Consider the following 6,184-nt stretch of genomic DNA (forward strand, 5'->3'; position numbering starts at 1 on the left):
GTCTCCTATTTAAAGTTTCTTGTGTTCCACAAAACTGCTTAGAAACACCTCCATTATGAAATTTTAAAAAGGAATTGTATCCTAACTGAACATACTTTAAACACACACACACACACACAGCTTAGAGTTCTAAATGCAGTATTAATGATAGAACAGAGTATGTTGATGACTGATACTAGGGTTCTAACTGTGACTGCTGTAAGGGTAAATTTGCCCAAACCACTTTGGATATTGTGTTGGTCCTTTAGTGCATATTTTTGAAAAGTTAAAAAGCTAATTTTCATCATTATCCATTTTTGACCCCCAAAATCATAAAGTTTACTTACAACAGAATTTCTTATCATTTGATCGATTTTTGCAAAGCATGGACACTCTGGCTCTAATTCTTATCTTTAGTCACAGTCAAGTTTTTCTCATTATTTACATTCTTTGCTGGTTTGGTTTCATTCCATTCTGCATTTCTTTCTTTAAGGTGGCTGTGAGTTGGGCCTTTTTTTATGTTGTAAGGACCATGAAAGGGAAGTCAAATGGCACAAGCAACAGAGTGGGTTCATTAGCCTCAGCCATCAGAAGCCCAGGGACCGGCAGGCTCCACAGTTGCCGGCATTAGTAGTAACTGTTTCTTTCTTTCTGTCTGTTTTCTGGGATATATGCTTCATCACAAGTCTCCATCCCAACCAGACTGTAGAATGTCTGCCACAAGCAGTCAGGACCACATTCTCCACTGCCACCTATGGAGAAAGAGAGCGCCTGTATGTCCATCTCAGCCTTCCAGATGAGAAAGTCAAGGTTCTCTGTACCCACCATGTCCACGCCCATCACCCCTGAACACATGACAGGGGCCAGGGGACCACAAGAATATGCTTATTGACTTCAGGCAACCAAAGGCTTGTTGTTGGGGAGAGTTAGCATTTTCCAAAGTACCGGGGCTATTACACTGAGGTGATCTGCATGTTTAGGGCAGCAAGAAATACACACAGATCCACCCCAGTATGACTCATCATCACATACCCTGAGTGAAATGCAGAAATATTTTAAATTTATAAAAAATTAACATTAAAAAGTAGAAAACCATTATGATCTCAGGTGGAATATTTCAACTAGATATCTATCACTTTACTACGTAGAAAACTTGACTGTACAAACTTCTCATTTAAAAATCTTAGGAAATGGTGATATTTGCATCAAGAATGGTAAATAGAACACAAAAACGACTCTCATCGACTTTCTGGTTATCATAGGCTATGAAATAAGATGCTGAAGAAAAGAGTTTGTATCTATAAAGAAAAATCATATGTATTCAACCAGTGATTTTTTTCTTTATTTCTAGCATAGGAACACTTTTTAAAAATTGTGTAGAATACGAAAAATAACGCGCAAATCAAAGAAAAGTTACTCTGGTTCAGCTGAGGTAGAAAATCATGAACAAAGCCCTATTTTTATTCTCCCTCCTTCCAGCAATTATACACTCTTTGCTTATTGCTGCAATTAGAATAGGAAGAACACTAGCATGAAAGTCGGGATACAAGCAGAAACCTGGATCCTTATTTCAAATTTTTTAGGATATGCCCTTGGAAAAGTGACTTAAGATAGAATTTCCTTTCCCAATTTCAAGGACTGATTTCAAAATGTGTTCGTTTTATTAAAATGTGAAAACCTCAGCTATTACGTATGTTTATCTCTGGCATTGTACAGAACCAATTACCCAGGCCAACGCTTTGAAAACAACTAAAAATTCTGGATGAAACAATTTTTAAAAATCTCTTTAAACACATCCATCTGCTGGCGTGAGAGGAAGATGTTCTGAAAACAATAACTGCATGCAAGGGGGAAGTTCACAGTAGAAGCAGAGCACCGGACCCCGCTTTAGTCTGGGAGCATTTAAATCGCCACACAAACTTTAGCTTCAGATTTCTGGACCGTGCTGTCTTCTTCCTCATCCGCTTCTCTTCGCTTCTTGTGGAACAAGGCCAAGGGTGCAAAAGTAGGGAATCAATGAGTGGTGGCAAGTGTAGGGGCCAGAGACTGGGGGGCTGAAAACTGGGAACGCAGCGAGCCTCGGAAGGTGGTGAGGAGCTGGGGTCAGTGAAGCAGCCAACGCAGGACAGAATCATAGTCTGAGAAGACAGCGGGAAGGTCAAGGCCAAGGAGGTAGCCGGCATGTTTGGGATATTTGTTACATACAAAAAGATTGGACAGATGAGTGAATACATTAAGGGTAAGGGAAGTCAGATTTCTCAGTATCAGAAACACAGAAAATGGAGAAACGAAGCAAGAACGAACACCATTGTATTACTGAATTGGAACTAGAAACAGTATATAAACTCACAGGAAAGCTAGCTAGCTAGCTGCTTGGTAGAAATTAGATGGAAAGAGACACAGGAACATCTGTATGTGACACACAAATACAGGGTGTGGCAAAAGTAGGTTTACAGTTGTTCATATGTCAAATAATACAATAATTCATAAATAATAATGCAAGCCCAAACTCTGTGTTTTGTGTACTCACAACTATAAATCTACTCTTGCCCCACTCTATATTTTTTCTATTTATGAAGATTTTACTTATATTCATAAATAGATAAATAGACCTCGATACATTATACACACACACACACACACACACACACACGTGTGTGTGTGTATTAAAATTGCCCTGCATTTTCTACCTTGTTTACTGAGGGCCTAAAAACAACGAGACATACATAGCAATGAGAACTGAGTATCCAGTCTTGGTTTTTGTATACAATCTCCATAAAGAACCAGGCTCCTTGTAGAAATGGCTAATTCCAGAAATGAGACATGAAAAGCACGAGATGGACCTAGACCTTGTGTCAAAAAATGAAGGAAGACCTAGAGAATGTCAGTGGCATATAAAAATGACAAGAGCCAGTTGGAGTAGATCCGATGGACCAAATCTAGGTCAATTTCAACATGAAAATAAAAAAGAAGAAATTGAGTGCCATGATTTGAATAAGTGAAGTAATAAATAAATAATTCGGGAAGAAGAAAAAGCACATTATTGCAATGGACTGACAAACTGTGAGTGTAGAAGAAATGATGGAAGTAGATGAGTACTACTGTCAGCCATCACAGTACTCTGGCAAGTCATGGATAAATATTAAAAGGCAGGGGGAAAAATTAAAATCTTAAAAGGTAGTCCAAGTAAAATCCCAGAATAAGATGATAGATATAAATACAAAAAATATTAGTGATTTCAGTACATGTAAAAAGACTAAATAACCCATTAAAAGACAAAGAGTATCCAACCAAATTTAAAATAAATGCAGTTCTTCAAAATGAACTAACGATCTAAATGTAAGACATAAAATAAAACTCCTAGAAAAAGCAAAGGAAAAAAAATCTTCAGGACATTGGATTTGGCAATAATTTCTTAGACATGACACCAAAACCACAAACAACAAAACTAGACAGCTTGGAGTACAGCAAACTTAAAAACTTTTGTGCAGCCAAGGAAACAATCAACAGAGAGAAAAGACAATCTGTAGAATGAGAGAAAATATTTGCAAACCATATATGTTAGTTTCCAGAATATATGAGGAACTCCTACAACTCAACAAGAAAAAAATATAACCCTATTAAAATATAGGGAACAGACTTAAATAGACATTTCTCCAAAGAAAATATACAAGTGGCCAACATACAAATGAGAAAAAGTTTCAGCATCACTAGTTATCAGGGAAATGCAAATCAAAATGCAATGAGATATCACCTCATATCCTTTCAGATATTTAGGATGGCCACTACCAAAAAAAAAGGAAATAAATGCTTGGAAGAATACGGAGAAGTCAGAACGCTTGTGCAGTGTTGGTGGGTATATGAAATGGTGCAGCCACTATGGGAAACAGTGTGAAGGTTTCTCAAAAAATTAAAAATAGACTTATCACGTGATGCAGCAACCTCTTTTGTTGGTATATATTCTAAAGAACTGGAAGCAGGATCTCAAAGACATATTTGCATATCCATGTTCACCACAGACTTATTTAATACAGCCAAGATGTGGAAGCAAATTGTGTCCATCAACAGGTGAATGAGTCAAGAAAAGGTGGGATGAAGCCCAGGCATAATTCTCACCATTCATAACACTATTTGACATGGTGTTCCATGGGAACAGAACATGAGTTGCTCTGAAAATGAAGGGGAGATGATAACCTGGAAATGGGAATTGAGCAACCCTTTTAAGGCTATCATGTTCAGTATATTTTTGTTGAATGGGCTAAATCTGTTTTCACTGCAGACCTCAGGTAACAAGGTTTGCAGCATTCTCATGCAAAAGCAAAACCTGCAACATCTACCAAGCACACAGAGAAGTCATGCAGGGTCTTTGTGTAAAGCATACATTACAGCACATTGGAATGAACAAAGACAATATATTATTTCTCTAGAATTGAAATCACTAAGATTTCTGTATTTACATCTACTAATAAAATAATCTTTGAATAAGAAAGTATTCAAACTGGGGATGGGGAAAAAAAAAAGAAGAAACCAAGTGCTCCTGCCCAGCCTAGCAGGAGAACAGGAGAATGTGATCCGCAGGTTTAGGGCTATGCAAAGCAGAGAGCAATCAGCCAGGTCCACAAATACACTGTTGATCTCCTTCTACCTGGGGGAAGGATTTTGTTTTTTTGTTTGTTTTTTGTTTTTTTAATCCTCACCCAAGGACATTTTTTGATATTTTGTTCAGATAGAGTGGGAGGGAGAGACAGAGAGAGTAACATTGACATGAAAAGGACACATCGAGTGGTTGCCACCCACACGACCCAACCAGGGCCGGGGACAGACTTCAACCGAGGTATGTGCCCTTAGCAGGAACCGAACCTGGGTCTCTCTGGACCGCAGGCTGGCGCTCTAACCGCTGAGCCAAACTGGTCAGGGCTGGGGGAAAGTTTTCACTAATTTTTCTTTAAATGAGAAAGAATAAAATGTGCATTAGAATCTTATGTACGATGTTTCTGATTTGCCATCTCTTTTTTGGGGGGAGGGGGCTAAGTTTAGTAAAATTGTAGGTGATTCATATTTCTTTGGATGAACTCGAGCACTCTTAAAGAATCCTTTTGATGTTTTGCAAAGGACTAGAGAAATTAATTAGACTTAAATGAGTATTATTAAGCATTCCTGGGCTATTACAAATAGGGTGTGGTATTTACTTAGTACAGAATATAACTTTATGTTTTCCAAATATGTTTCATTTCATTTATTTGCAACTGTTTAGCATCCCTCTCCATAGTTAAGTGCTATTTGTACTGAAGTGCATACCAAAGACTTTGGAAAATTATCACTTGAAACAAACATTTAATATTATATTCTCTCATTAAAAAAGGAAAATGTTGCCCTGACTGGTTTGGCTTAGTGGTTAGAGTGTTGACCCTCAAACGGAAGGATCTCAGGGTCCATTCCAGTCAAGGGCACATACCTGGGTTGAAGGTTTGATCCCTGGCCCCAGTTGGGTCATGTGGGAGGCAACCATTCAATGTGTCCCTCTCACATCAGTGTGTGTGTGTGTCTCTCTCCCTCTTCCTCCCTTCCACTTCTATCTATTAATTAATGGAAAATATCCTCTGGTGAGGATTAACGACAACAACAAAATGTTGTGCCCTGGCTGGTATGCTCAATGGTCAGAACATTTTCACATGGACCGAAGTGGTGTAGTGTGGGTTCAATTCCTGGTCAGGGCATGTATCTGGGTTGCAAGTTGATCTCCAGCCCAGGTCAGGGTGTGTGTGGGAGGCAACCCATTCCTGTGTCTCTCTCACATTGATGTTTCTCTCTCTCTTTCTCCTCCCTCCTTCCCTCCCTTCCACTCGCTCTAAAAATCAGTGGGAAAATATCCTCAGGTGAGGATTAACAAAAAAGAAAAGAAAAGAAAATTATGTTGTATGTACATACAATGGAATACTATTCAACCTTAAAAAATACAGATCTTGCTACATGCTACAACATGGATGAATCTTGAGGGCATTATGCTAATGGAAATAAGCTAGTGAGAAAAAGATAAATGATTCCACTTGAGTGAGTTATCCGCAGTGAACTCACAGAAACAGACATTAGAATGTGGTTCCAGAAGCTGGAGGAAGGGGAAGGGGGCTTTGTTGTTTACAGGCATAGAGTTCCAGTTTTGCAAAACAAAAAAATTCCCTAGATCTGTTGCACTCCAAGAATTCCT

The sequence above is a fragment of the Molossus molossus genome, unplaced genomic scaffold (assembly GCF_014108415.1).
Source record: "Molossus molossus isolate mMolMol1 unplaced genomic scaffold, mMolMol1.p scaffold_m16_p_9, whole genome shotgun sequence".
In the NCBI taxonomy this organism is placed as follows: domain Eukaryota; kingdom Metazoa; phylum Chordata; class Mammalia; order Chiroptera; family Molossidae; genus Molossus; species Molossus molossus.